Source organism: Arachis ipaensis, chromosome B09, assembly GCF_000816755.2.
Source record: "Arachis ipaensis cultivar K30076 chromosome B09, Araip1.1, whole genome shotgun sequence".
Classification (NCBI taxonomy): domain Eukaryota; kingdom Viridiplantae; phylum Streptophyta; class Magnoliopsida; order Fabales; family Fabaceae; genus Arachis; species Arachis ipaensis.
Window position 1 is genome coordinate 93,649,522 of NC_029793.2, and position 8,248 is coordinate 93,657,769.

At 35.0% G+C, this 8,248-nt stretch overlaps 1 long non-coding RNA gene across 1 annotated transcript; it reads left to right on the plus strand.

Annotated features, from left to right (window-relative positions):
• LOC110266319 lies at positions 7-3,034 on the plus strand. Its single transcript, XR_002353574.1, has 2 exons — positions 7-207; positions 321-3,034. It is a non-coding gene; the product is annotated as an uncharacterized LOC110266319 (long non-coding RNA).

Below are 8,248 nucleotides of genomic sequence, written 5' to 3' on the forward strand. Positions count from 1 at the left end.
ACCAGGATCTCATTGTTTAAAAAAAAAACTAGATTTTTTTTTAGTATACTATGGGACCAGGGTCTAAGAAAACAAAAGAAAAATTACAGATCCACTATTCTCCAAGGTAAAGAGACCCCTCTACAGTCATCATTAAGTAATAATCTAAGGCTATGAGGTGGTTGATCAAGAAAATGGTATCCCTACTGTATTTTCAAGGCTTCCTTTGTAAGCCAATCTGCACTCCTGTTACTCTCCCTGTAGACATGTCTTATGACTCTTATCTGTATTTTCTAGCTTTGCTTCATGATGGAAGCTATCTTTCTAACTAGACTTTTCAGGTGTTTGTGCATGTGTTCCAATTTCGCGAGAGCTATTACTGCTGCCTATGAATATGATTCCACCATTACCTTCCTAAATCCTAGCTTCCAGGCCATTTGCATAACGTGGAGAATGCCCCAAATCTCTGCTTGAAAAGTTACATAGCTTCCAATGTTAATCATAAAGCCACCAATCTAACGCCCTTGTTCATCCGAATGAGCCCTCCACAATCCACTGCCTGCCATGCCATTAACAGCCCCATCCGTAGTCAACTTAGTCTATCCTTCATTTGGAGGTTACTTTTTAGAAGTTGACCCAATATTTGGCCCATTCTACAAGATCTGAATTTGGGCTGAGCCCACATATTGGAAGCCTAACCGGGGGGGATCCCTTTCCTTCCCTTCTTTCATTCCTAGAGATGGAGAAGAGGAGGAAGGAACTCGCCACTACAGCCGATCCAGATACCACCAGTAGTCACTGGCTTGCATTGAGGAACCGCTATCCAGCTCTCGTCTTGCAGAGTATATTTTATTTTTGAATTACTGAACTCAATTGGAAAAAAAATATATATGGCTGTTGCTTATTTGCTTAGTTTCTATTTTTTTCACTATTATATGTTTCTTAATTTGGAGTAGTTAAACTAGGATTTCGGTAATATGCACGGATGCAAAGTTAATTTACTTGCTGAAAATAAGACAGATATTTAATTTACTATGTATACGGATGATTGGTTTCCTTAATAAATGGATGTTAGTTTCAATAAGACGGATGTTTAATTTACTATATATACGGATGGTTGGTTTCCTTCAATAAAAGAATGTTTGTATATGGATGGTTGGTTTCCTTCATATAGAAATCGCCATCGAAGTGACTGATGTTGTGAAACCGAAGCATGTTATGGTGGTCCCAAATGAAGGGATGCAAATTTCTAAAGAACCAGGGAAAAAAAGATTCTTGAAAATCAAGTTTGATGTTATGTTCCCTTCAAGGCTTTCCACATATCAGAAGCATGAGCTTAAGATGATTATGAGAAAGGGTTATAAATTGTCATCATGAACATGATATATATAAATAAACTAATTCTTTCAATCTTTTATTACTTACACTGATATATGTATGTAGTGTAATTTCCAACTCTAGTCTTGAAGAAATTGTGCATAATACTAATAAATAAGGCATGGTTGGTTACTGCTACCCAGGTTTTGAAATTGATAGCAAAAAATCATTACTGTGTGAAAATTGAAAAATGAAAACTTTTTGTGTTTGTAACTTGAGAATTGTCTATTAAGGTAGTTAAATATAGTTATATTGTAATTTACATAACTAAGTATAACACCACAAGTGGCCTTGGATTTTGTTTTATTAATATTATTATAACACGTTACTACTTGTTATGTGTAAAGTGTGTATGTTTCACCTTATGAGTGGTTTCAGTTAAAGAAGTTATAGGCTTCTTATTTAGTTTGTCATATTAATTGCTTATTATAAAAATGACTTGTCTCTAGATATTTTCCTAAGGACTAAGGTCCCATGACATGATATTATTATGAATTAACGTTGGATTTGAGTTAAGCCATTAAATATGGTACACGAGTGATATTTTGGTCAATTTATTAGTTATTTATCATTAACTAAAGCAGATGTTTATTTTATTGTGTATGGAGATAGTGCTTTCATAGGAAAAGTTGATGTTTATTTGGGTTATACCATTGATTTTTTGTTTGATTTGCTAGATTCTGCGTACACATGTTTTATAGGTTTCTTTTGCTATGTGGTTTGAATTAGATTTAGTTTAATTTTGCTTGAATTAAAGTTAGATTTGAGTTAAGTCATTTAAACATGATGCACGAGTGGTGTTTTGGTCAATTTGTTAGTTATTTCTTATCAACTAAAGTGGGTGTTCATTTTACTATATATGCAGATGATTCTTTCATATGAAAAAGTGGATATTTATGAGTTATACCATTGGTCTTTTGCTTGATTTGCTACATTCTTCTTGCACATACTCTATAGGTTTTTTTGCTATGTGGTTTGGGAGTTAGGAAAATAAATTCAATTAGATTTAATTTAAGCAAGCTTAAATTGAAGTTGGGTTTGAGTTAAGCTAATTAAGCACAGTTTGATGGATGTTTCTTTGTTTTTGTGTAAAAACACAAGGAGAAGATTTGTGTTCAAATGGACAATTCAACTATATCTGAGGAAACTGTGTGTTTACTTATGGATAATTTTATGCCTTGGTGAATTATGGTAGAGACAAATCTTGGTGACCAAGAAGATGTTCTTGTATAAAATGTGTTTTCTTAGTCTATGAGAATTTGTAATGGCAAATATATTAATTGATGTAGAAATATTATATCTAGTTGCTCTTTTGATGGCAGCGTATAGTAGAAATTTTGTTTCACATACTGTCTATGCTTATATTTTAATGGGAAAAGGAATGTACATTAAGGGAAAAAAGAATTATACTCCATCTAAAGATAAAGAAGGAATCTTATTTCCATTTACGTAGATGAATTTATATTAAAGAAAAAAAGAATAACATTATCTTCTATATTCTAATTCTTTATATGTTTCATGTAGTGTACATATACACAATTGTTTTGTTACAATATGAAGAAGCTCTAATCCAGACTTCGTGAATGTATAGTTAAAACCGAACCATCTCATAAACCTATTTTCATACATCAAAACATCCAAATAACAAGAAGCTTTGATTCTAACTTCATGAATCTATAGCCAAAAAATAACATCTGAATCTAATTAATCTATATCAACATAAAAACATCCCAGAGCAAAAACAAACATCCGAAAAAGTGCATATCATAAGCTTCTCAATCATCATATGCTACAAGAAATGCAATGACCATAGCCATAAACTCATCGTATGAAAGTTTTGCTGAACCTGTATAACGTTTGTCATTATCCTTAGACTTTTCTGTCGGAACCTGAAAATACAACAAGTAATTAGCACGATAAAACAAAACGCATGCACACACACATATGAGGAGAAACACTTCGTTCTAATAAGATGAATTCCATGACCGTGCTAATTTTTAAGAACTGAAATAAAATAAATGAAATGTAAAATGCTACAGCGTTTAAAAACAATGGATTCTATGAGCTCTTGAAGGGGAGCTAGCTCCTTCTTGTCAATCAAACTGAATTCCTGCCAAAAAAACACCCTTAATAACCTTGTGATGTTAACAATTAGAAATGATTTCTAAACCAGATGATACACAAATAGAAATCACAGCAAGGGAATCAAAAGATACACAAGATGGGTGCAAACAGGTAAATGGCATATAACTAGAGATCTCCATTCAGAAAAGGCATAAAGCAACAGGAAACAAGAAACTATATTGCAAGGCATTATGCTAAACCAAACCATCTAATCAGTTTTGAGCTTATCCTCAACACTTGCCTTGCTAAGAATCACTACACCAATTATGATAAGTAAGGGCAAGCCACTATGGAAGAGTTATTTTGCATAAGAGCATGTTGAACAATGATAGGCAAATGAAATAACAAGCCATAATGTTGAATATGATTGACAAAAGTAAGTCCTTTCTTTTTTTTGGTTTCTTTGTGGCATATTAACAAACAATTTGTGTGGTGTTGTATACCTGAGGAGATAGTGATTCATGGAAGAAGAAGAAGAAACCAGCCAAACCGGAAGAGATGAAATTAGTGGCAAAATTGGTGACGGTTGCTTGAAGCGAAGAGAGGGATTTGAGGCTGTTGACAAAGCATCCCCACATGGTGACATTGAAGAGTGCCACAAAGGCATACCTAAGAAAATGTGATGCAGGGTTAGGATATAAGATTTGGTTTATTTGATGAGAAATACGAACGAATAGAATACATGATGCGAAAGGGGCACGGTCATTCGGAAGTCTGGTCGATGTCGTGGCGGCACAAAAAAATGGCGCGTTGGGAGCGACGGCGGCATGGCATTGGGGGTTTGGGTGAGAGGAATTAGGGTTTGAGGGAGAGAGATTAGGTGCTGATAGTGAGAGTGGATTTTTTTTGGGTATACAATGGGCTTATTTATTTTTAAAAAATTCAATTTTTTAATCATTAATCTGAATTAAATAATTTTTATTTTGAACCATTATTCATATTCTTCACCTATACTTTCTCTTCTTATAAAAGGCTAATTATCTTAGAAATTCTATTGAGTATTAACGTGGAGGCAGAAGTCGGCTAATTAAGAAATCAATATAGATAATGCATTGAAAGTATAGTTCTTAACCAGCTAAGATCCACCTTGTCAATTTAGAAAAGTTTTCACGAAATTTAGAAATAAAAATACTGGGAGTATGAGTCTCATGTCGTCTCCCAACAAGTTGCAGGAAAGGGTGCTAACTTATTAATTAGGAATTTTTGAAAGAATTTAAGTTTGGGTAATGAGCAATAATTATAAATGAAAGCAATAAAACTGAGAATTATTATTAATATAAAAAGGCCTTGATTGGGAGAATGATTAATTGGAAGTTCTATCATTGTTGGGATCTCTTAAGTGTAGTATTAAAAAGGTTGTTGTTTTCACTTAGTTAACCCTTACTAAATAAAGGAAAGTCAAGTGATTGAGCTAATCCTTATTCGCAAATCCTAGTCCTCTCCCTTGGGAATGTCTAGCGTTAGTAAATACAGAACTAGCTAACAACTTCTAATTTTAACCAACATTTAAGCCTTCCAACTCAAGTGTCTCCTCTTAATCAACCCCCATGTCAAGTTTGGGAATCTACTCCATTGACATTAATATAATACTCAGAAAAATATAAGAAGACATAATAAATTAATTAAAATAAAATAGAGACTAAAAATTAATTAAAAGTCGTAAAAGTAATCCTCTTCACTAACAATTCATGAAAATAATCCAATTAGAATTCTAAATAAAATAAATAAGGATATGAAAGAGTAAGGGACAAAGTAAACAAACTAGAATAATATCTTCAACAGAGGTAATGATTCTTCAGTTTCCAAAAGCAAAAGCAATAACTAGGAATGTAAAGTGAACCTAGAGGGAAAGTAATCCTCTCTCTAGATTCAGATCTAAAAACCTAAAACTATTCTAATGTGAATGTGTGTGTATCTCTGTCTATGCGTCTAAGGTGTGTCTCTTGAGTCTCTACATGTTCTCTGGCTTTATTCTGTGTTTCTGGGCCGAAAACTGGGTCAAAATGCGGCCCAAAATCACCCCAGCGTTTTCTGTTAATTCTGCAGATCGCGCAGGTCACGCGTACGCGTCGTCCATGCGTTCGCGTCATTCAGTGATTTTCCTTGTCACGCGTACGCGTCGTCCATGCATTCGCGTCATTCGTGCCGACTCCAATTCACGTGTTCGCGTCAGACACGCGCTCGCGTCGCTGCGATTTTCTCCATTCCTCGCGTTCGCGTGAGCCATGCGCGTGCGTCGGTGTTCACTAGTGATCTCCTTAGTTTCTTGTGTTCCTTCTATTTTTGCAAGCTTCCTCTTCATTTACTAAGTCATTCCTGCCCTATAAAGCCTGAAACACTTAACACACGGATCACGGCATCGAATGGTATAAAAGAGAATTAAAATATACTAATTAAAGGTCTCTAGGAAGCAAGTTTTCAACCATAGAATAATACAAGGAAGGAATTATAAAATCATGCGATTAGTATGAATAATTGGGTGAAGATTTGATGAAACCATTCAAATAAACACAAGATAAACCATAAAATAGTGGTTTATCAACGTTCCCACACTTAAACATTAGCATGTCCTCATGCTTAGATTAAGGAGATAAAATAAATGAGTAGGGAAAAGTAAGACTCATGCAATGCAATGTAACCTATGTATATGAATGCAACTATATGATTCTGTCTACTTGGTTAAAATGAATAAGTTCTTTAAGACAAAAATAACTCAAACTTCACTAATTCAAACTATACAGTAAAGACAAGTAAACTTGTAAGAAGACAGCTCATGAAAGCAGTGGACATAGAATTAAGCATTGAACCCTCACTGGTGGTGTATATGCACTCTAGTCTCTCTAGTGTATAGGGTAATCACTCTAATCTTCTCTAATCATGCTTTCTAAACCTTATTCTTCACCTAATCAATCAACAAATATTTAATGTACCAATGCAAACATCATGAGGTCTTTTCAAGGTTGTAATGGGGCCAAGGTAAAGGTGAGGATATATATATGGCTAAGTGAGCTATAAATTGAATCTTTAATTAACCTAACCTCTTCACCTATACACACACTCTATGTACTTCTAAAATCATGCCTAGCTACCCAAAATTTTTTCACTTTTGTATTACATACTCATGCATCAACTTTTCTCTTAACTTGTATCACATGTGCATTGGTTTTTTTTTTATTTGAACTTCACTTTAGCATTGGGGTAATTTTGTCCCCTTATTCATTTGTCTAATTACCTATTTAATTGAATATTTTTGGATTTTTTTAAGATAACAATAAACATAACATTATCAATGCACATGGATTTTCAATTTTTTCTAGTTTCACATGAGTAGGTATCCAATTTCCCAATATTTTATCATGACACATTCCCTTATTAACCTATGTTCCCACAATCTTCCCATACTCATTTGGCACACAATTTCTATCTTAAGCTAACCAAAGATTCAATTGGGATATTTAATTGTTTTTTCGCTTAAGGCTAGTAATGTCGTAAAATATAGAACAAACGGGATTTAAAAGGCTCAAGGTGGCTAACAAAGGTAAATGGAAGGATAGGCTATTTTGGGATAAGTGAGCTAAAACAATTAATGGCCTCAATCATATGCATGCATATAACACATTAAACATTGAACATATAGGATGGAACAAAATAAAGATCACAATCATAGAGAAGTAAACACACAAGAATAAAATTTATGGTTAAATAATGTAACCATGTTATTAGGCTCAAGTCTCACAGGTTGTGTGTTCTTAGCTTTTTAAACTATGTTCCAAATACAACTTCTAACAATTTTAATACAAAAATTTTAATTTAAATTAGTAAAATTCTTCAAAAATAGGGTCTTAAAAAGAAACTTATTAATTTTTTCAACCAAATAGAACATGCATGCAATTAATCTATTACTATGCAATTTATCATATTCTAACCAAAGAAAAATTAACTAAATATCCTATTTTATTGGTGTTTGAGGAAGAAAAATTACCTCCGGAAGTCAGGTACTGACCGACCTCCCCACACTTAAAGCTTTGCACTGTCCTCGGTGCCATTTGTCAGGAACAAAGGGGGGCTGGTAGCAGCATCTCCATCATCGGGACCGTCATGGCTCCCTGTGCTGGTAAATGAAGTGGAGTCCGGGGTGTCTGGTTCTTTTTCAGGTGGGTGGTTACCAACAAGTAGCTCCTTGAGGTATGTAAATCTGCTCTTGTTACGGCGCTCTCTTTGCTTTCCTTTCCGGTCAAGCCGGTCTAGCCTCTCAAGTATCTGATGGAGTAATTGGTTTGTTGAAGGTGCTTGTGATGTGGAAGAAGAAGGGATATCTTCTGTTGGTTCTGTGCTCCGGTTGATAATGGCTGCTGGAGGTCTGATATACTTCCCGCTAGGGACACATTGATCATCTTGTGAAATCATGGCCTTGGTGTCCCCAGCTCTATAGGAGACTCCGGCTGCTGAGACTAGATCTGAAACCAAGGCGGAGAAAGGTAAGTTGCCCGCAATTTGTACGTGTCCCATAGCATGCCGAATGTGTCTTGGTAAATTGAGGTGCTGGTCTGTAAGGATACACCAGAGTAAAATAGCCATGTCTGCAGTAAAGGAGGACTCGTGAGTGCTCAGAAAGACGTAATGGGACATGATCTGTGCCCATACTCGAGCCTCCAAGGTGAGTGCTGAAGCCAATATGCTCTTAGGTCGAGATCGATGGTATCCATAGGTCCATCTGCTGCCAGGTTGTGCTATAACTCTAAGAACGGCGTCCCAGTCAAATTGGTAT